Source organism: Jaculus jaculus, chromosome 2 (genome assembly GCF_020740685.1).
Source record: "Jaculus jaculus isolate mJacJac1 chromosome 2, mJacJac1.mat.Y.cur, whole genome shotgun sequence".
In the NCBI taxonomy this organism is placed as follows: Eukaryota; Metazoa; Chordata; class Mammalia; order Rodentia; family Dipodidae; genus Jaculus; species Jaculus jaculus.
The window spans coordinates 79,058,319-79,083,056 of NC_059103.1; positions in this window are offsets into that span (position 1 = coordinate 79,058,319).

Here is a 24,738-nt window from a genome sequence, read left to right on the forward strand (position 1 = left end):
GAGGAACTAAAATGAGCTGTTAATTTAAATTGAGAAAATGTATATTAACCCAGAGCATATGCAGTGCACATAATTGAACAATTCTGGTCAGGATGTTATCTCCTTCATCATTGTCTCAAGTCTGGCTCTAAAAGATGGCCCTAGAAGTCTGCATGGCCTGTGGGAATAGGCATTACTCCTGATAAAAAATGGTGCCTTTATTTCAAGAATAATTATCCTTATCTAGGCTCTACTCTTCTGGAATCCAAAGACTTGGACTGTGACTTATCTGTGTGCTTGCCTACAAAGGCAAGCCAATAACTCAAAAGAGAGAAAATAGATACATTAAAGTAAAACAAAAAAATCCAAAGTTTTATCTTGCTATTATTGCCTTACTGGCTCAAATGAAAAGTCTATCCTCTTTTTTTTTTTTAAGAAATATCTAATGCTTGTTATTTATAAAGTATTAAGAATAAGAACTGGTAAGTACTAGATGGACTGTGAAATTTTAAAGGAATGGAAAGGAAAGGAACAAGTAAATAAAGAAGCAAAAATGTTAAGAAGGATATGACATAAGGATAGACTATTGGTAAGGATGAAGTTGTGGGTGATATGATTTTCTGCCAAGGTAAAGTGTCTGATTTTTCAAAAACAAAAAAAGGAAAGAGACAAAAGGAACAAAGCTTATGTATGTCACAAAAAATCAAAGATCAAAGCTCAAGGTTAGTGAAAGATGGCAATGCATATAGATAATGTAGATGTGACATAACAAGTATCAGGAGGAAGCTTAAGAAAAAAGAAATAAAATAAAGACAGAAGCCCTTGTGGTATCCTCCCATGCCTTTCAATCTTGGCATCAACCAAGGGCTCCCCTTCTCATTTTAAATGTGTTAAGGCAGGAGGATTTCATGAAGGATTGTCCAGGGGTAGATAAGAGCAGCTATATCCCATACACAATGAAGACCACTAGAAGGCAAATTGTCCCCAAAGACAAAGGTCTCCAGAGTGAGTCCTTCTTATCCAGATGGCTCAACAGGACTGATTACGCCCAGAGTTTCCTCCCCCAACCAGGATACAGGTCAAGAGACAGACTGTTAGCTTCCTGCTGAATGTGGAACAACAATGCCAGTACTCCTCTCTAATATTTTCCCCCTCCTCCTCTAAGTAAGTGCCATCATGAGAACATACCTGCGTTTCTCAAGGCCCTCTTCTGCTATTGGGGGTCTTTTCACACTCATTCCTGTGAATGCTACTCTTTTTATGAAGCGAGACATGTTGGGTGAAGTACTCAACACATATTGTCTTCTTAGTCCTACTGGTCCCTTTTTCTTCAGGAGATGACAGGCAAACCCATGTTGTGGGAAACACAAGGCCAAGTAGTTAGAGCTAAGACAGCAACACTAGTTCAAATGCCACTGTATTGTCCCTGGAGACATCAATCATCTATGCATAAAAATATTCATGGCACCTGCAAAAGACACCTACCTTCAAAGGCTTACTCAGAAGGTCCACTTATTGTAGACTAGCTTGCTACCCACAGCTTTGATCTGGGCTTGGAATAATCCCTCCATGAGGGGCTTGAACCCTTTTGCAGTGCTATATGGCAGACCTTTTCTAACTAATGACCTTTTGTTTAATATAGAATCTTGAGCTCTGATAAACATGTGTCCTTGCTGGGTCACTTTCAACAGGCCCGCCAAGAAAGTACAGCCATTCAAGTTCAGCGAGACATGATATTGGAAGGGTCACTACTGCCATTGTCCCCATCTTTAGCATTTGGCTGGAAAGGCCACATCCTGTAATCCTGTCTACTCCATTGGTGATAAAAGCCACTGCACATGACTCCTGGATCCTTCACTCCATAAACAAGCAGTGAGTCCCAGACCTAAAGTAACTGAACCAGACAGACAAGACTCATGATCCAGATATGTGATATTTGTTTGAGGCTATTGAGGAAGGAATACTGATCTTTCAAAAGACAGATAAATGCTCATTTTCTAAATAATAGACACAAAACACTTGTTTTGGGAAATTACTTTTCTTTTGATTCTGTTATCCCTGCTCCCTTTACTTACCCACTTTTCCATCCTAGATCTTATACTTGCTCAGTAAATATTTATTTCAAGTGGAAATAAGTGTTGGTATCTTTTACTAAGAGCCTTGAGTTATGTTATAATTGTCTATGGGTAACTTATATGCTCTATTTCATATGACTTCTTGGCCCCTTCTAATAGTGAGATCCCTCTCGTACTTCATGATTTATGGGAGGATAGATGACAGGGTAAGACTATGGCCCCACATCTCTAAAAAGTCCTAACCTGATGTGGTTCCTCCCTTTCTCAGAACTCTGGTGGCTATGATTCTGTACTCTTCTTCCCCATAGGTAAGTGAGCAGATAACCCTCTTTATCTCTTCTAGATTGAAACAGACTAAACTCAAGATAGCTTTACAAATAAAGCTCACTCTGTAAATACTGTCTGATTTCTATGATGGACCCCATAGACTGACTCTCCAGGGGGTATTCCTGACTGCAGATCCTCTACAAAGCTCAAAATCAGTAGCAAGAAGTAATCACTCCTGTCCTCTAATGGAAGTTGGGGTACCTCTCTTCTGTGCACTTATGGCAGGGTCCATGGTGAATTACAAGATATACAAATAACTTGTTACAAGTCACTGGTATAGCTCAAGGACAAAGAAAAAGACTGAGTCTTTCAGAACGGCTACAAGCAGACAAAAGGTGGAATAGACAGGATGACTGATTTGTGATTGTAGCATTATCTTCTTGGTTCCAGACAAAGCACTTAACTAGAACCAGTTTCTTGGAGAAAAGGGATTATTTCAGGCTTGCAGTTTTGATGGGAACTTTGCTTATTGTGGAGACAGCATGACAACTGGTTCACAACTTCATACATCAGGAGAATGGTGGGAGAGAGCAGCAAGAGAAAGCTAGCTCTGAAGTTCCAATGGGCTTGATTAGGTGACTTCAACATACCTACTCTAGCAAGACTCCACTCCCAAGAGCTCCACCAGCTGGGTACTAAGTAGGAAGCTTAATCCTCAAAACTTGAGGTTATGTGGTACATTTGACATTCAAAACATCCCAGTAATCATCCTTTTAGTTGGGATAAAGGAGTATGCACAAGACCTGAAGACTCCTTACTGGTTCAACCCATGGTGCACATAAAAAAAAAAAAAAGAAGTAACAGTAAAGATTACCTCAGTCTCTATGCAGTTCTCACCCTAAGTCCCATAAAAGGCAGGTAAGCAGAGCAGCTCTCTCTCTTCTTCCCTTACCCACCTCTCTGTTTACAGATGTCTCCTCACTTGGGAACACACCCAAATTTATCCTTAATAAAACTACTCTCACTTGCTCACTCTCTTGTTTGCACTCTCCACTTCCTCAAAAGGATATGACATGAGATCAAGATACACTGACCCCAGGAGTATATTTGTTGACTATTAATATTTCTAGTACTTCAGCCCTCTAAGTTAAATCCACTGAGAGCTGAAACAGGAACTCCACTGTTCTTGAACTTGATACAACTTTCATAAATACATAAAAAGAGCATTATGCACATTTGAAATATATAGCATTCCCACCCCCTTTTCCCCAAACTTCCCTAAGTCATGTTGGGCTCATTTTAGGTCTACTTCAGTGATGGACACTTGGGATCCTCTGGATCTCTGGTTGGTAGGAGTTGAGTGTTCTCTGTATCTATCTCCTTCACCTTTGTGCTTATATCAGGTTCATCAAGAAAACAGCACTCTTGCTCATTTCCTCAATTTCTCTATGGTTTCCATGGTGATGTGTGATGGGCTGATTCTCTCCTCAGGTACTGTGCCCAACTCATCTGAAAAAGAGAAGCATGCCAAGCATTGTGGCGCATGCCTTTAATCCCAGCACTCGGGAGGCAGAGGTAGGAGGATTGCTGTGGAGTTCAAGGCCACCCTGAGACTCCATAGTGAATTCCAGGCCAGCCTTGGCTAAAGTGAGACCCTACCTCGAAAAACCAAAAAAAAAAAAAAAAAAAAAAGAGAGAAGCAGATTCTCCAATGGAAGATTAAGTCAGCACAGGTTAAATGGGATAAGCATTGTTACTTTAGAGAGAGTTTAATAGGTGTAGGCCCTCTTATAGCCCAAGATTAGTAGGAGCTTGGTATTGGACAGTGAACTCATTATCTGGTTATGGTTCTGATTTGTTTTCTTATTTCAGATATAGGTTCCTTTCCACTGATTGGATCTGTTAGCCAATCCAAAAACAGTTAGTTACCCACTATGGCTGTGTGCCACTAATGCACTAGTGTGAGAGCATCCTGTCAGGTTGTTTGCTTCTCAGTAGCTTATATCTCAAGTAGCTTGGCCATATGTTGGCTACTTTCCCCTAATAGCTCATGTAGCACCTTCTGCACTAGATGGGCTAATGGTCTGGGGACTGGCTGTCTTCCAGATTCTGGCCAGGTCTCTGGATAGCTGTCTTAGCAGTTAAGCCAAGCCTTAGTACCCAGGTTTGAGTCCCAGTACACATGTAAAGCCAGATGTACAAGGTGGTGCATGTGTCTGAAGTTTGATTGTAGTGGCTAGAGGTCCAGTTGTGACCATTCTTTCTGCCTATTTATCAAGTTAATTAAATATTAAACAAATAAAAAAATGAAAGAAATGTTTAAATTATTTATTTGAGAGAAAAAAAGAGTAGGTGCACCAAGCCCTCTAGCTACTGTAAACGAACTATACACATGTGTCACCTTGTGCATCTGGCTTTATGTGGATACTGGGAAATCAAGCATGGAGCTCTTAGGCTTCATAAGCAAGCACCTTAAATGCTAAGTCATCTCTCCAATCACCCCCCTTTTTGTGAAGTGGGGTCTCACTCTAGCCCAGGCTGACCTAGAATTCACTATGTAGTATCAGACTGGCCTCAAACTCACAACAATCCTCCTACCCTGGCCTCTGGAGTGCTGAGATTAGAGGCATGCACCACAACTTGGCTAAGGAATATTTTTTAAAAGCATCTTAGATTTTGAATATGGTTTAATATCAATATTGGTCATTAAAAAGTATTACACTCATTCTTTTCTATCCAGTTAGCATATATCCTGATTACTTTGTGCTTCATTGAGAACATAATTTAAAGTAATTATGATAACTTAAAATGTCATTAACTTCATTCTCAATGGATTTAGCCACCTACTAAGATTTATCTAGATTCTTTCACTTTTCTTTAAAATCAGCCAAAACAAAAAATAAAATGAAACTTATACAGACAAAGAATGTTATTCATCATCTTAAAATAATTTTCTCCATATTATCTTATTTTTATTCATTTGTCACATTTTAGTTTTTTAAACTTAATTTGCATTAAACATAAGACCTGCATTTCTTCATATTTTTAAATTGAGATTTTGATTGCATGACTATATTGCATATTTATCATACTCACATCTGGTTATTTTTCATTTTTTATTATTAGATATGGACATATTTTTATGTAAACATCAAATGTTGGTGCCATCTTTTCCTTTTTCCTTGCCCCTTTTCTGAACAGGCCACCCTCCTTGTGGATTCAGGTCAACCCCATGAGGATTGTGGATCATGTGTTATGGGGGCAGCAGTCAGTTATGGGAAAGAGGCAATGTCTTTGTGTAAAATGTCACAACTTGAGGCTGTAACAATATTTCCGTCCCCTCTTCCAAAAATTTCCCTGACCAATGTTGGGAGCATTTTAAGTCTATTTCAGTGAAGGGCACTTAGGAGCATCTAGATGTCTGGTTTGATAGGTGTTGAGTGCCCTCAGAATCTTTCTCCAATACCCTTGTTCTAATATCAGCTTAACTACGAGAGTAGCATTCTTTCTCATTTCCTCAATCCCTCTGTGGTTTCAGTTGGGGCCGGGGTGGACTGCACCGGGGCATTTATCCTCTCAAATCCACTTCCACCTGAAAAAGAGAAGCAGATTCTCCACACAGAGTGAAGTCAGTGCCAGTTAAATGGAATAACCATTATTAGAGAAAATTATAAGGGTTTAGAGACTTTTATAGTGTAAGGTTAGTGGGAGCTTGACAATGGAAAGCAGAATCATTATCTGGTTATGATTATGACTTGTTTCCCAGTTACAAATATGGTTTCCTTTCTCCTGAGCAGATCTGTTAGCCAATCCAAGAGCAGTTGGTTACCCACCATGGCTGTGTGCCACTATTGAACTTGTGTAAGCATCACATCAGGTTGTTTACTGCTAAGCTGCTTAGACTTTGAGTTGCTTGGACAGATATTGGCCACTTTCCACTGGTAGCTCATGTAATGCCTTCCAGCACTAGATGGGTTAATTCTCTGAGGCCTGGCTCTCCTCTGGATACCAATCAAGTCTGTTCATGGTCCGTGCTGATGGGAATTGATAACTTCAGTAGTAGGGTCTTGTCACTAACTGCCGGTGGTTAATCAACTGCTCTTACAGAAGTATTGTTTGTTTTGGGAGGTCTAGTAGGTGTCTCTGATCAACAGCTCATTGTGGATGTAGACCACATCCTGGTACAGGGAATAACAGGCCAGCTCTAAAGAAGAAGAAAGAAGCAAAATATAGAGAAGAAAGATAAACAGCAGAAATTTGAGACTAGGTTTAATTTCACTCTCTCCAGGATCCTTTGATTCAGGTGCTGCCTCTAAGGTTTGCTTGAGGGTTCCACCTTTTAGTCTGATTTCCAGGATAAAGGAGCCTATGGTACCAGTTCAATTTGGGATCATCTTATGTGTTCCCCCACCATTTCCCTTCCCCCATGGTCTACCTTACCTATTGTCCAAGCTTCATGATGCTATTCAGTTATATCAGCAACTTGGACTGATGCAGATTAGGAACTGCAGATGAATGAGATCATGTGATGATTGTGTTTCTGTGGCTGTGTGAGTACACTTAAAATGATCTGCTCCAAGTTTGACCATTTTTTCTACAAATTTAAATGTGTTGTTTTTTCTTACTGCTGAGTAGAATTCCATTATGTAGATATACCATATCTTGGTTATCCATTCATCCAATGATGGGCACCTGGGTAGATTCCAGTTCTTAGCTATTATGAATTGAGCAGCTGTAAACATGGTTGAGCAAATATTTATGAACTGAGATGTGGAGCTTTTAGGGTTATCCCTACTAAGGGAATAACAGTGTCTGCTGGTAACTCTATATGCATCCTTTCCAGGGGTCTCCAAATTGATTTTGACACTGGTTGTACCAGCTTACATTCCCACCAACAGTGAATGAGGGTTCCTTTTTCTCCACAGCCTCACCATTTATTTTCATTTGAATTTTTAATGTTTTCTTTCCTGACTGGGGTAAGGTGGAATCTCATAGTTGTTTTAATTTGTGTGTTATTAAAGGTTAGGAATGTTGAACATTTTCTTAGGTGTGTTAGCCATTTGTAATATTTTCCTCTGAAATTTCCCTATTTAGTTCTCTGCCCCAGTTATGGAGGGGTTTTTTGATATTTTATTATTTAGTGTTTTGGGGTTTTTTGTAGATTCTAGACATTAGGCTTCTGTCAGCATTATAGCTGAAAGATTTTCACCCATTCATTGGGAAATTATTGACTCTGCTTATGGTATATTTGTCTGTGCAAAGGCTTTTTAGCTTCATGAGATCCCAGTGGTTGAGTTCTTAACTACCTTGGCTACTGAGGTTTTGCTCAGGAAGTCTTTTCCCAGTCCTATAACATGGAGAGTGCTTCCTATTTTTTTCTTCCAGTAGTTGAATTGTTTCAGGGCTTATATTAACATCTTTAATCCATCTGGATTGCTTTTCATGTACAACAAGGTGAGTCAGTCTAATTTCATTTTTCTACATATGGTCATATTATTTGTCCAAAACCATTTGTTGAAGATGCTGTCTTTTCTCCTGTCTACATTATTGGTTTCTTTTCCAAAGATCAAGCAACTGTAGTTGCTTGCCCTATTGTCTGGGTCTTCAGTTCTGTTCCAGTGGTCTATGTTTCTGTTTTTATTCCAGTACCATACTGTTTTTGTCACTATGGCTTTGTAGTATAGCTTTAGATCAGATACGGTGATACTTCCAGAGGTCTTTCTTTTGCTGAGGATATGCTTCAATATCTGAGGCCATCTGTCATTCCATATGAGTTTTGAGGTCATTTTTTCAGTCTCAGTGAAGACTGATGCTGCCATTTTTATTGGCACTGCATTAAATCTGTATACAGCTTTTGGTAGAATTGCCATTTTCATAATATTTATTCTACCTATGCAGGAACACAGGAGGTCCACTCATCTTCTTAAGTCTTCCTCTATGTCTTACCTAGTATTTTTATTTTATGTTTTCATTATATAGTACCTTCACATCCTTTGTTAATGTTATTCAAGGTTATTTATCTTTTTGTTGTTATTGAAAATGGGACAGTCTCACTGATTTCTATCTCTGTATATTTGTCCTCTGAATATTGGAAAGCTAATGCTTTTTGCAGATTGATTTTGTATCCTGCTACTTTGCTGAAGGAATTTATCACCTTTAAAACTTTTGGGATGGAGACTTTCAGGTCTATAGGATCGTGTTATCTGCAAATAGGGCTAACTTGACTTCTTCATTTCCAATTTGTATCCCTTGTAGTTCTTTACCCTGTCTTAGTGCTTGGGCTAGTACTTCTAGTACTATGTTGAAGAACAGTTGTGAGAGTGGGCACCCCTGTCTTGTTTTCAATCTCAGTGGGAATGCCTTGTGCTTTTCCCCTTTCAAAATTATTTGGGCTTTAGGAACTCTATAGGTAGCCTTTATTGTGTTGAGATATAAACCCTCCATGCCTATTCTTTCCAGTGTTTTGATCATGGAATGGTTTTGTATTTTGTCAAGGGTCTTCTCTGCATCAATTGAGATGATAATGAAGTTCTTATGGTTCTGTTTATTTATGTGGTGTATTACATTGACTGATTTCCATATGTTAAACCACCCCTGCATCCTGTGACAAAGCCTACTTGATCATGGTGGATAATGCTTTGAATGTGTTGTTGAATTCGGTTTGTAAGGATTTTGTTTAGGATCTTTGCATCTAAGGTCATTGGGGATATAGGCCTATAATTTTCTTTACTTGTTACATCTCTGTCTGGTTTTGGTATTAGGTGATACTAGCTTCATAAAAGGAGTCAGGGAGGATTCCCAGGTCTCTGATTATATGGAATAGTTTGAGAAAAATTTGTTTCAGTTCTTCTATGAAGGTTTGATAGAATTCATCTGAGAAGTCATCCAGTCCTGGATTCTTCTTTTTGTGAAGGTTTTTGACTACCTTTTCAATATCCATGGATGTGTTATGTTTGTTTAGGAGATTAATTTGCTCTGAGTTTAGTTTGGGTAGATGGTATGTGTCTAGGAATTCATCCATTTCTTCCAAATTATTTAAATTTGTTGAGTAGAGGATTTTGAAACATGACCTCATGATTCTTTCACTTTCATTGATGTCTGTAGTGATCTCTCCTGTTTCATTTGTAGATTTTTAATTTGAGACTTTACTTTTTTATGCTTGATCATTTTAGCCAGGGGTTTGTCAATTTTGTTCTTAATTTCATTTATTTTTTTAATTGTTTTCCTAGTTTCCAATTCATCAATTTCTGCTCTAATATTGATTATTTTTTCCATTTGGAGCTTTTTGGATTAAATTCTTCTTGTTTTGCCAGCACTTTAGGTGGACATTCTTATTATTGATTTGTGATTTCTCTGTCTTAGTAATGAAGGCATTTAGGTCTATAAATTTTCCCCTTATGACTGCCTTCATTGAGTCCCATAAGTTTTGGTAGGTTATGTTTTCACTATTATTCAAACAGAAATTTTACAATTTCTGTTTTGATTACTTCCACGTCCTGTTCATTGTTTAAAAGTGCATTGTTTAGTCTCTAGGAGTTGGTATATTTCTTGTTGTGTCTCTTCTTGTTAATTTCTAGCTTTAAAGCACTGTGATCTGACATGGTCCAGGGAGTTACTTCAATTTTCTTGACTTTATGAAGGCATCTTTATGGCCTAATATATGGTTAATTTTGGAGAAGGTTCTATGGGCTGCTGAATTTGTATTATGTAGAGTTGGGTAGAAAGTTCTGTAGATATCCTTTAGGTCTAATTGATCTATGACGTTGTTGAGCTCTATTATTTCCCTATTGATTTTCTGCTTGGATGATCTGTCTATTGATGATAGTGGAGTATTGAGGTATACAACTATGATGGTGTTGTGCTTTATTTGTTTTATGGTAGAGTAGATTTTGTTTCATAAACTGTGGTAAACCTGTGTTTGGGGCATATATATTTATGGTTGTGATGTGTTCATGTTGGATCATTCCCTTGATGAGTAAGAAGTGGCCTTCTTTGTCCCTTTTGATTACTTTTGGTTTGAAGTCTATTTTATCAGCTATTAATATAGTAACACCTACTTCTTTTTTTTTTTAATTTCCTTTTGCTTAGATTATCATTTTCCACCTTTCCCCCTGAGGAGGTGTCTAGCTTGGGTGGTGAGGTGGGTTTCCTGAAGACAGCAGATAGAAGGGCCCAGTTTTTGATCCGTCCTGACAGGCTGTGTCTTTTTATGGGCGAGTTAAGACCATTAATATACAAGGTTATTACTGTGAGGTTTGAATTAATCACTACTATGATGAGGTGTTTTATGGTGTTGGGTGCTTACTTGTGTTATGTACTGTTTTGAGCCTGGACTATTTTGGTTATTGTGGTCTTTTTGATGACTCCTGAGATTGGTTGTTTGACTGCTGTGTGGAGTATTCCCTCAAGTATTCTCTGTAGGTGATGGGAGGGGACCAGAATTAGGTCTGGCCTACTCACTCCAGACTGCCATGCCCACTCACACACTGGTGGCACAGGGAACTATCATTTGGTTATACTCTTATGTTCCCTCTCTCCTACCAACATTTCACTAAGGGCCCTCCTCAGTGAGATTATTTGTATTCATTTTTAATATTTTATTTAGTCCTTTTAAAATATTGTATTTATTTATTTTAATTTTTGTTTGAAGTACTGTCTCACTCTACTTAGGCTGACCCAAAACTCATTCTGTAGTCACAGGGATCCTCCTATCCCTGCCCTCTGAGTGCTTAGTTTAAAGGCATGTGCCCCATACTTGACAGAATATTATATTCTTTACACATCCTCTTCTAGACAATTCCCTGAACCTTGAGTGTGTGTTACAAGTCTCCTTTAGTGTTGAACTCTCAGCAGCATATGATTTTCTTGGATGAATTTTGAGTTTCCTTAGTGTCTCCTTTCATTCAATGACATTCTCAACAAGCAGGGAGAACACTCATATTTTCTCACCCCACCCCCTTTATTTCCTGAGCCATGGAAAATATGGCCAAAATGACTCATGTCATGCTAGGCAGTCAACTTTCTTTTCTTGTCTTACTGATGAGACTTTGGTCTCCCTGTATTAACTGGCCAAAAGTGAGAGTAGCATTGATAAAAGGGAATATACACACATATCTAGAAGATTTTTGATGGTGGTAGCCTTTCCTTTTAGCGAAAATGCACTGGATTATTTCCTCTACAATGTAAGACCTTCCAATCCATGGTCTTCTGACTTCTTCTTAGAACAAAGTATAAATTCTCTCCTACTCAGCAGGCCTTATATACAGTTGGAAAGCAGTTTATTACCTTCACAGCCTGGGTTCCGCTACTGCACTGATGTATTCATCTTGCATGCATGGATGACTTTGTAGTTTGTAGGATACCAATTCTCCCTACTGTTGGTGACCATTACCCTCCAGCAGTTCACATTCCACTTTTCATCACTATGAAGGCTAGTCAGCAGCAACTAGTCTTCCATTTCATCATTTCAGCATGATCTCTCAATGTACTACAACTGAAGCCTATGGTGCTCTTGGCAATAAGTTTTTACCGTTTAGACCTGGTGAGTAACCAAATGCTTTATCAATGGTCTACATTGTTTTAGGGGCCGCAAAGACCTCCCTGACTAATTCAGGCATGGGAATTTATCAGCAACAGTCTACAGTTTTAGGGCAAAGATTTTTCTACCCCTAAAAGATATTTTTGCCCAAAGTTTCCACTCCACTATTATTAATAGTTTTGAATTTTGCTTAGTTAATGAAGAGGAAAGTGTTTATAATATTCATTTGTGCCATCATGTGTGTCTTGTGTATGTGCATCTTCTCCTTACTGCCTTATCACAGCTTCCACACAGACCTTCTATCCCTTGTATTCTGTAAATCTGCTTGCATGCCAAGTGTCTCCTCCTCTCATCACTCCCTGCTTCTCCTATCACTGAGTCTCATTCTGACTACCTTACCAATACTACTGATACTTATTCCAATTTATAAACAAATCAATTATTACATGTTTGGATCCTCATGTGAGAGAGAACATACAGCATTTGTCTTTCTGAAGCTGTGTAACCTTTCTTAGTGTGAATTTTTCTAAGTCTATCTTTTTTCTTGCACATGTCATAATTTCATTTTTTTCTAACCACTGACTGGAATTCTTTGGGTATATGTACCACATGTTCATTATCCATCCACCAGCTGATGGACATCTGGGCTGATTGTATTTCCTAGTTGTTATAGCAGCAAGAAACATGGCTGAGCAAGTAACTCTGTACTAAAGAGTGGGGGTCTTTAAAGTACTTACCCTGCAGTGGCATAGCTGCTTTATTGGTAACTCTATTTTTAAATGTTTTAGTATATCCATACTTATTTCCACAGTGGTTGTTCAAGTTTGCACTCCCAACAACAGGGAATGAGGCTTACTTTTTACCCACTCCCTCACCAGCCTTTATTATTACTTGATTTTTTTTTTGACTATAACCATTCTGACTAGAATGAGATGGAATCTCCAAATAATTTAAAAATATTTTATTAACAACTTCCATAATTGTAGACAATAACAAATGACAATTTTCTCCCTCCCCCCACTTTCCTCTTCAAAACTCCACTCTCCATCATACTTCTTCCCCCTCTCAATTAGTCATTTGGATGTCATCATCTTTTTCTCCTAATATGATGGTCTTGTGTAGGTAGTGTCAGGCATTGTGAGGTCATGGATGTCCAGGCCATCTTGTGTCTGGAGGAGCACATTGTATGGAATCCTACCCTTCCTTTGGCTTTTACATTCTTTCTGCTACCTCTTCTGCAATGGACTCTGAGCCTTGGAAGGTGTGATAGAGATATTTAAGCACTGAGCACACCTCTGTCACTTCTTTCCAACATCCCAAGGTCACCACCATCTGACAAGAGGAGATTCTCTAACCACAAGTGAGAGCAGCATCAATATCAATATATGGGTAGGAACATTAAGAGAAGTGCTTACCAAACAGTTTGGTGAACGTGTTATATACATTTAGCCAGACACCAGCAGATGTTACACCTATAGAGCTGATGACTACCCTTTTCATAGGTTTTCAGTATCAGGCATGTATTCCCTCCCATGGAGTGGACTTCAAGTCCCATTAGAGAATGGTTGATTTCCCCCATAACAGACATGCCACTATTGTACCTGTTGGCTCATTTGGCCTGACTGACCAATTTAAGGCTTTCAGTGTCCACTATTAGGTATCTCCACTGGTAATTTCTCTCCCTCCCATTGAACTGCATGCACCATAGCTTTCCCCAGCTTTCTGTTCAGCTGGTATACACATAAGAGGTTTGCTGCTCAGCTCCAGCAGGATTTTTCAGTGACTTTGCAGCCCATGTATGTGAAGCCTTCAGGAATAGTGTCTTACCATTTATTCCTGGTGGGAAGCCAAGAACCTTGGCAATGGCCTGTAATGTTTTGGAGACACAAGGGATGTCCCTGGCTAACAAGTCCCTGGAAGGTATCCCATCCTTGGTACTGAAAATTTTCTACTAACAATCTATGGTTTTTGAGTGTGCCATTGTCCAAAAAAGTAGGTTTCCATATGACTTATTCATACCCTCTTAGATTTTTATTGCAATTTTCTTTAATAGATAAAAGTGCTGGATATCTAGTTAGATATTTATTGGCCATTTTAACTCTTTGCAATATCTTTGTTTACTTCCTGAGCCATTTTTGAGTTGGTAGATTGATTTTATGTTACTTAGTTATTTTGTTTTTTTGTTTCCATTTTTTTGTTTTTTTGTGTTGTAGTTTTTTGTATATTCCAGATATTAAACCTCTTTTCAGATATATACCAGGAGAAGATTTTCTCCCATTTTGTACAATGTCAATTGACTCAGTTTATGCTTTGCTTAGCTATACAATATCTTTTTAGTTTCATGAGTTCTTAATTGTAGAGTGTTATCTAATTCCATGGAATACCAGGGGTCTTGTTTAGCAAATATTACACTACACATCTATATTGTGTTGTTTTACTTACTTTTTCCTCTGATCCTTATAGAGTTTTTGATTTTATACTGATGTCTTTACTTCATTTGGGATTAATTTTGTACCAGTTGAGAGAAGAGGGTCTAGAATTATAATATCATATGTAGATGCACATTTTTTTCCAGCACCATTTGTTTAAAATTCTGGTTTTTATCCTGTTGTTTTTTGTGTCTCATCAATGACCAGGAAGCTATACTTTTAAATATTTATACCTAGATCTTGTTTTATACTCCATTGATCTGTTTATATTTTCTGTGCCAATACCATGTTGTTGTTATTGCTATGACTTTGTAGTATATTTTGAAAGCAGTTATGGTGATACCATGAGCAGTGAGAAAAGGTTTTGGCTATTGTTGTAATTAGCTTCACATTGCTGGGATAAACATTCAAACCAGGCACAGTTATAAGGAGGAAGGGATTTATTTCAAGGTTACATATTCAAAGGGAAGTTCCATCAGTGCCATAAGAAGTTGTTTTCATACATCCAAGCAAACACAGCCATGATAAGCCAGCAAACATGGAAAGCAACAAGCACACAGATATGTGTAGCAAGCAGCTGGTGGGACCAAGGCAGAACTCAAACCACTGTGTATAACTTTGGGCTGTAAATCAGATACTCCCCCAAACACACCTTAGGCTAGACTACAGAGTCCACCCCCAGGGACACATCCTTCAGCCAGATGGCTCAAGACATGCTTTACTAAAACAACTGAGTCTATGGGGGCATACATTCAAACTGCCACAGCTATCGAGACCGTTTGTGTTTCCGTATGTATTTTAAGGCTATTTTTTTCTATTTATACAAAAAATAGTGCTGAAATTTAATAGAATTGCATTGAAATTGTATATTTGCTTTGTTTGAATGACCATTTTATGGCATTTATTCTTCTAATCCATAAGTAAGAGAGATATTCCATCTTCTCTTGTCCTGCTCAATTTCTTCAGTATTTAAAACTCCCTCTTAGGACTGCCTTCATTGTGTTCTATAATTTTTTGTTTTGTTTTGTTTTAATTGTCATTCAATTCTAGGATTTTTAAAATTTTCCTTTTGAATTTTTTAAATGACTCATTCATAGTTCAATACTGTGTTGTAAAATCTTCAGAAATTGGTGTACTTTCTGTTATTTCTCTTGTTATTGATTACTGGCTTTAATGCAATATGGTATTATTAAATTTAGAGACTGTTTTACAATTTTCCTGAGTTTGTGGTGATTTGCATTATATCTTAAAATGTGATATATGTTAAAGAAGGCTCTATGATGTGCTGAGAAGAATATAAATTCTGTAGAGTTTGAGTGGAATGTTCTGTAGATATGTGTTAAATCCATTTAATCTATGGGATTATTTAGCTCCATTGTTTATTTTGTTAGAGCATCTGTCTACTAATACTGGTGTGGAATTAAAGTCATCCAATAATATCATGTTAGTATTTTTTTCTTATTTAATATCTAGTAGATTTTGCTTTATAAAATTCATTATCACTGTGTCTGATGTATATTATATTTATAGTTGTAATTATCTCCTTGCTTAATTGTTCCCTTGATGAGTATGAAGTGGCTTTCTTTATGTCTTTTGATTACTTTTGGTTTAGTGTCTATCTTGTTAGATATCAGGTTATCTTATTTCCTATGTAGAATTCACCCCCCCAACACCTGGCAGCAGCACAGCTAGGCTAAGGACACAGAAAAGTGGTAAAATATGCAGAACCTTGTGAATTATGAGTTCACCACAAGCATGGCTGAGCTAGGAACCCAGAGAGACACAAAGGCAAAGCAGGAGAAAGAAAGAACCTGGGGAACTCAGCTGTGGTATTTCAGTACTTGAAATATGTCATTCCTAGCCCTTTTGACTTTTAGCATTTCTGCTGAAAAAAAAAAAAGGCTGTTATTATGATGGGTATACTTTATATGTGATAATCTGTTTGTCTCTTGAAGCTTTAAGTTCACTTTAATTTTCTGTGTGTGTAGGATTTTAAGCTTAATATGAAGTGGAGAATTTATTTTGTGGTCGCGTTTACTTGGAACTGTGTTTGTCTTTCATGCCTGGATCTCTTACTCTAGTGTTGAGAAAATTTATTTTATAATTTGTTAAATGTATTTTATGTGCCATTGGTTTTAAGGTCTTCTTCTCCTTGTTTATACATATTTAGTAATTCGGTCTTCTGGAGGACTTGTACATTTTGCTCATGGTCTGGTCATTTTATTTTAACTTCTCATTGGTATTGGCCAATTAATCTTATTCCTCTTTGTCTTCAGGGTATGGCATTCTGTCTTCCACTCAATCCATTGTAATGTTGAAGTTTTGAAGTTTTCTGAAGAGCCCTTTTGTTTGACTTTCTGTATTTTTAAATTCTAGCTTTATTTCAGTTTGGTTTTTCTTCAGGACGTCTACCTCTTTATTGAGTTCTTTCATTCCTTGGTAGATATCTTTCGTGTGTGTGTGTGTGTGTGTGTGTGTGTGTGTGTGTGTGTGTATCTGTGTATTCAGGGTTTTATTTATCCATTTATGCAGTTCTTCTGTTAGTTCTTTTTATATGGAAAGTTTTGTCTTAAGGGTTGGTCAATTCTGCCTCTATTTAGGACCTAGACTGTATCTGTAGATGACTTTTCCATTTTCTGAAAACCCTCTGCCTTATGGGAGCTTTGTCTTCCTTCCTTCTCTTAAGTTCTATCTATAATATAATAAAATATCAAAATTGTAACCATGGATATATGGATTTCAATTCTTTGAATTTATAAGACAATAACCTTGAGGCTACTGGCTCAGTAGAAATTTTATGTAACCACAGTAGCCTAACACCCTAATTCATGGTTTATAGTTCAACTGGTTATGTCCTTGTTATACAGTGCAGGACACCAACATATGGAATGGTGCCACCTATAGTTAAGGTGGGTCTCCACACCTCAATTAACCTAATTTTTTTTTTAAATTTAATTTATTAGTTTTCTTTTCAGTAAATACAGGCAGTTTGGTACCATTATTTAGGCTCATCTGTGATCTACCCCCTCGCATTAGACCCTCCTTGTTATTGAAAATGGGTCGTGCATTGTGGAGTTAGCCCCCAGTTATTAGTATGATAAATGTCTCTGAAAATCATGACCCAGCATGTAACTCTGACATTCTTTCCGCTCCCTGAGCCATGTTGGGTTCATTTTTGGTCTGCTTCAGTGCTGAGGTGTTGGGGGCCTCTGAGGCTCTGGCTTTCTGATTTGGTAGGAGTTGATTTTTCTCTGCATTGATCTCCTTCCCCTTTGTGCTGGTATCCATTTCACAGGAAAACATCACCCTTGCTTATTTCGCCAGTTGTCCTTAGTTTCAGTTGGGCCCCTTCTGAGGTATGTTGGGGCAGCTCTCTTCTTAGGATCTGCATCTATCTGGAAAAGAGAAGCAGATTCTCCAACAGAGAGTAAGTTAGCACCCAGAAAATTGAGATAACACTTACTTTTTTGATAGACAGTATGATAGGTTTAGGCCCTCTTATACCCCGTGATTGATGGTAGCTTGATATTGTAGAGTGGGCTTGTGTTTGGGTATGGTTCTGACTTGTTTCTCAGCTCCAGCTATGGGTCTAGTACCACTGAGTGGATCAGTTAGCCAAATCAAGAGCAATTGATTCCTCACCATGGCTGTGTACCACTATTGCACTTGTGTGGGTATCACATCCGGTTATTTGTTGCTACTTAGGTTAAACAATGTGTTGCTTGGACAGATCTTGGTCACTTCCCCCAGTCGCCTATGTAGCACCTTCTGGCACTAGACACGCTGACTGTCTGGGGACTGACTCTCTCCTGGCTTCCAGCCATGTCATTCCATTTTACGTGTCAGCTGCGTATGGAGTCTTCAGCAATAGGGTCTTACCACTGGCCTTTGGTGGGTCATCAATTACTCTGACAGAAGTCTGTCATTGTTTTGTGAAACCTTGTAGGTTTCTCTGATCAAAAGCTCATTGTGGATTGTAGGCCCAAGCTACAATCAGTGTCCACTAAGAAATTGAGGAAAAAGATAACTAATATACAAGAGTTAGAGAGGAGAGAGATAGAGGGGAGAGGGGGAGAGGGAGGGAAGGAAGATGTAGGAGATTTAGGTCAGTCTTGATCCTACCCTCTCCAGTGTCTTGTGGTTCAGGTGTTTCCTGTAAGGGACTAGTGAAGGTTCAGTCATTTGGTCTGTCTTTGAGGAAGTAGAATTTTATGGTACCATTGCCGTTTGGGTCCGGATTACTGTTTTCCACCCTTTGATTCCCTCCCCGCCCTCCCATCCATCTTATTGTCTAGTCCATGAGGTACTTGCTGGGTATGTAAGGCATCTTGGGCAAATTCAGGTTAGGTGTTGCAGATGAGTGAGACTATGTGTCGATTTTTTTTCTGTGATTGGGTAAGTTCGCTGAGAATGATCTGTTCCAGGTTCAACCATTTTTCCTCAAATTTCTTTATGTCGTTTTTTCTTACTGCTGTATAGAATTCCATTGTGTAGATATACCACATCTTTGTTATCCATTCTTTTAATGATGGACATCTGGGTTGATTCCAGCTTTTAGCTATTACGAATTGAGCTGCTACAAACATGGTTGAGCAAATCTCTCTGGCTTTTGGTTTGAAGGTTTTAGGGTACATGCCCAGTAATGGTATAACTGGGTCCGTTGGTATTTCTATAGTCAGCTTTTTCAGGAGTCTCCATATTGCTTTCCAAAGTGGTTGTACCATCCTGCATTCCCACCAACAGTGAATGAGTATCCCTGCTTCTCCACATCCTCGCCAGCATTTATTTTCATTTGACCTTTTGATGTTGGGTATCCTTATTGGGGTAAGGTGAATCTCATAGTTGTTTTAATTTGCATTTCTCTGATGATTAGGGATGATGAACATTTTCTTAGGTGTGTGTTTGCCATTTGTATCTCTTCCTCTGTGAATTGCCTGTTTAACTCTGTGCCCCATTTTGTGAGTGGGGTATTTGTCTTCTTATTGTTTATACTTTTCAGTTCTTTGTAAATTCTAGAGATAAGGCCTCTATCAGTTGGATAACCTGCAAATATTTTCTCCCACTCTGTGGGTATTCTATTGGCTTTGTTTATTATATGCTTATTTGTAAAGAAACTCTTCAGCTTCATATGATCCCAATGGTTGAGTGACTGTTTAAGAACTTGAGCCACTGGGGTTTTATTCAGGAAGTCTTTTTCCATTCCTATATCATGGAAAGTACTTCCTAAATTTTCTTCCAGTAGTTTTCGAGTTTCTGGTCTAATGTTGAGGTCTTTGATCCATTTGGATTTGAGAGTTGTGCATGGTGAAATGTGTGGATCAAGTTTTAGTTTCCTGCATGTGGTTATCCAGTTTGTCCAGCACCATTTGTTGAAGATGCTATCTTTTTTGCAGTCTATATTGTTTGGGCCTTTGTCGAATATCAAGTAGCTATAGTTGCTTGGCCCAAAATCCGGGTCCTCAAGTCTATTCCATTGGTCTATACTCCTGTTTTTATGCCAGTACCATGCTGTTTTTATTACTATGGCTTTGTAGTATAACTTTATATCGGGTATGGTGATGCCACCAGAGGTATTTCTTTTGCTGAGGATATGTTTGGATATGCGAGGCCTTCTGCCTTTCCATATGAAATTTGAGATCATTTTTTCTATGTCTGTGAAGAACATTGTAGGGATTTTAATTGGAATTGAGTTAAATCTATATATTGCCTTTGGTAGGATTGTCATCTTCACAATGTTAATTCTGCCTATCCAGGAGCATGGGAGGTCTTTCCATCGTTTCAAGTCCTCCTCAATTTCTTTTTTGAGAGTTTTTATATTTTCGTTGTATAGATCTTTTACTTCCTTGGTTAACGTTATTCCAAGGTATTTTATTTTATTTTTTGCTATTGAAAATGGGACTATGTCCTTTATTTCTTTTTCTGTGTCTTTGTCATTTGCATACAGAAATGCTTCCGATTTTTGTGCATTGATTTTGTATCCTGCTACTTTGCTATAGGAGTTAATCACCTTCAGGAGTTTTGGGATGGAGTCTCTCGTGTCTCTTACATATACAATCATGTCATCAGCGAATAGAGCTAACTTAACTTCTTACTTTCCAAATTGTATCCCTTTTATTTCCTTCTCCTGCCTTATTGCTTGGGCTAGGACTTCCAGAACTATATTGAAAAGCAGAGGTGAGAGAGGACATCCCTGTCTTGTTCCTGATCTCAATGGGAATTCCTCCAGTCTCTCTCCATTAAGAATTATTTGGGCCTTTGGAGCTTTGTATATTGCCTTTATTATATTAAGATGTGAACCGGCCATGCCGATTCTCTCCAATGTTTTGATCATGAAGTGATGTTGTATCTTGTCAAAGGCCTTCTCTGCATCTATCGAAATGATCATGTGATTTTTATGTTTAAGCTTGTTTATGTGGTGTATTACATTGACAGATTTTCGTATGTTGAACCACCCTTGTGTTCCTGGGATAAATCCCACTTGGTCAAGGTGGATAATGCTTTTGATGTGTTGTTGGATTCGGTTTGTGAGAATTTTGTTGAGGATCTTTGCGTCTATGTTCATTAGGGAAATAGGCCGATAGTTTTCTTTTCTTGTGGCGTCTCTGCCTGGTTTTGGGATTAGGGTGATACTAGCTTCATAGAAGGAGTTGGGTAGTTTTCCCTGTTCTTCAATTGTGTGGCACAGTTTTAGGAAGATTGGTTTGAGTTCTTCCATGAAGGTTTGATAAAATTCGGCTGGGTATCCATCTGGTCCTGGACTCTTCTTTTTTGGGAGGTTTTTTATTACTTTTTCAAACTCCATGAGTGTGATGGGTTCATTGAGGTGGTTGATCTGCTCTGAGTTTAGCTTTGGTAGATGATATGCATCCAGGAATTTATCCATCTCCTCCACATTTTCCAGTTTTGTGGAGTAGAGGTTTTTGAAATAAGTCCTGATGATTCTGCCGATTTCACTGATGTCTGTTGTAATCTCTCCTTTTTCATTTTGAATTTTGTTAATTTGGAGTCTCTCCTTTTTTTGCTTGATCAAATTGGCCAGAGGTTTGTCAATCTTGTTTATTTTTTCAAAGAACCAGCTCTTTGTTTTGTCAATTGCCTTAATTGTTTCCTTGGTTTCCAATTCATTAATTTCTGCTCTGATTTTAATTATTTCCTTCCTTCTGGAGCTCTTTGGGTTGGATTTTTCCTGTTTTTCCAATGCCTTTAGATGGATGGTTAAGCTATTGATTTGGGATTTTTCTGTCTTTTTTATGAAGGCATTGAGTGCTATGAATTTTCCCCTGAGGACTGCCTTCATTGTGTCCCACAAGTTTTGGTATGATGTGTTCTCATTGTCATTCAATTCCAGGAATTTTGCTATTTCATTTTTTATTTCATCCACTATCCATTTATTGTTTAAGAGTGTGCTATTCAGTTTCCAGTTGCCGCTGGGGCTCTTGTTGGTTTTTGTTGTTGATTTCTAGGAATATAGCATTATGATCTGATATCATGCAGGGAATTATGTCGATTTTCCTAAATATGTGGAGGCTATCTTTGTGACCCAGTATATGGTCTATTTTAGAGAATGTTCCATGGGCTGCTGAGAAGAATGTGTAGTCTGTGGATTTGGGGTGGAAAGTTCTGTAGATGTCTGTTAGGTCTAAGTGCTCTATGGTTTTGTTGAGCTCTCTTACTTCCCTGTTGAGCTTCTGTTTGGATGATCTGTCTATTACTGATAATGGTGTGTTAAAGTCCCCAGCTATGATGGTTTAGTGGTTATTTCTGTTTTATTGTCAAGTAGGTTTTGTTTTATGAACTGCGGTGCCCCTGTGTTTGGTGCATACAGATTTATGATTGTAATATCCTCTTGATGGATTGTTCCCTTTACAAGTAGGAAGTAGCCTTCTTTGTCTTTTTTGATTGTTTTTGGTTTGAAGTCAACTTTATCTGATATTAATATAGCTACACCTGCTTGTTTCTTATTCCCATTTGCTTGGAATATTGTTTTCCACCCTTTCACTTTGAGGAGGTTTCTGTCTTTAGTGGTAAGGTGGGTTTCTTGAAGGCAGCAGATTGAGGGGTCTAATTTTTTGATCCACCCTGTTAGCCTTGACTCGCAGGGGGGGAGGGGGCGGATCGCGCGGGGGGGGGGGCGAGGGGGTCCAGGGGTTCGAGCACGCTGAGGTAAGATGGAGTGCTGGATGCTGCGGGACGCTGTGGGGCAGTCTGGACGCGCGGCGGGGGTGGGGTGCAAGGGGGGGGCTCGAGGAGCGCGGGGGTGGGGCGCGGAGAGTCTCAGGGCAGGCGGGGGGGGCGGGGCACACCTGGGCGCCCGGGCGCTGGACGCTGCAGGGCCCTTTGAGCCTCCCTGTGGTGTGTGGGTAGGGAGCGTTGGGCGGCGCTGGGGGGGAGGCGGGGGCGGGGTGCGTGGGGGGGGGCTCAAGGCGCATGGGGGTGGGGCATGGGGGTCTCAGGGCGCGCGGGGGGCATGGGGGTGCGGGGCACACCTGGGCGCCTGGGGCGCGGGGTGCTTGGGGCGTGCCTGGTGTGTGTGGATAGAGAGCACGGAATGTGTGGGGGGTGGGGCGCGCGGGAGGGTGGGGCAGGCGTGGGGTGGTCTCGAGGCACGCGGGGGTGGGGCGCAGGGGTCTTGGGCGTGCCGGGCAGGCCTTGGCGCCTGGGGCACGGGAAGCCTTGGTTCGCTCGGGCCGCGTCTGCTGTGTGTGGATAGGGAGCATGGGGCGCATTGGAGAGGATTGGCGCGCTGGGGGGATGCGGGGGGTGCGGCAGGCGTGGGGCACGGGGGTTGTGGGGTGCGCTGGGCCACCGGGGCACGTGGGGCTTGGTGTGCACGGGGCGCCGGGCCGCTGGGCGCGGGGCCGAGCCCGATGCAGTTATTCGCGGCTGGCGGGGTGGCAGGGCGTGGGTCGCGGGGGTGTGTGCTTCCCTCTTTTATCCCAATCTGTGCCCTTCCTCTTCAAAAAGTTCCTAATTTCCCTTGAATACTTGCCTTTTTTTCCCTCGTTTTTTGTAGTGCAGCTAGGCGGTCGCCATCTTGAACGGAAGCCCTCAATTAACCTAATCTTACCTGTCATATGTGATTCTAGGTTTGCCAAGTTGACAATCAACATGCACCACCTCCTCCCAATTGCTAAAATTGCCAGTGTGGGATTCAATTTCAGTTTTATGCATTGCTAGAAATGGAATGTGGTACATTAAGTATGCTAGGCAAGTAATTTACCAACTGAGCTAAATCTTCAGCCTGTAATATTATGCTTTACATTGTTTAATATTTCAAGCCTTTACACATCTGAATTTATATACATGTATATAGACATATATAGACATATATATACATATATATACCTATCTATCTATCTATCTATCTATCTATCTATCTATCTATCTATCCACACACACACACACACACACACACACACACACACATATATATATATAGTCCAAAAACAAGTATATTTTCCCTAATGGGCCAAAAAAGAGACACCTTCCTTCCTATCATATGGTACTTTAATGTTAGGGAAGGAAAATTATGATGTTTCTTTTTGTTAAAATTAGTGGACCAGAGCAATGGAAGAAGTCTAGACCTGATAAGGAGGGGACTCCATCCTCATTGTTTCAGGGGCCTGATGATGACATTCTATCTATCTAACCTGTGTATTATCGTTTTTGATACTTAACAGATGTCAATTATTTATTCATATTTTAATATTTTTATTCTCATGTTAATATTAAAAATATATACTTTGTGTCCAGTTATAGGAAGTGGAGAAAGAGTAACTTATTCGATGATGGTGACTACATGACCCTGCTCTTCACTCCATTCAAATACCAAGATCTTACTTTTCCCACTGTGTTACTGCCTGACCCAAAGTCATCAAAGGACACTATGGTGATACTCACTACCTTTATCTAAAAATGCACTTCTATGTATGTAATTCACTTTTGAATGATCTCCATAAAAATGGTTAAAGCAGAAAATAACTCAACTAACTGAATAAATGTCAATTATCTGAATAACTTCTGCAGGTGGAAGTGATCTAACAAATCCAGGTGCATTTGGGTGTTATTTTCCTTTTACTCTGCATCTATATATGTTTTTAATCTTGAACTGGCTCTCAATTATTTGATTCATTTTAATTTAGTAGTAATCTCTTGGTGCATATTAGACTTCAAACACTTAGAAACTAGCAATTTTGCTTCAAAGTAGCATCAATACAATTGCAAAGGCATTAAATGTGCCTGGACTTTCAATAATGTTGGCATGTGCTCAAAAACAATTTTGTTTCTAACTGATCTTGACAAGAAGCTTTGCTTCCTAGTAGCATTTATCTCAGCCAGGCTTTTTCAGCTACTTACTCTTCTCTTTGTAGTTTTCAGGTAAGCCTTCACTGAAACTGCTTTTCATTAAAAAATAACAACAACTAAAACATATTTAGCTAGACAGGCACAA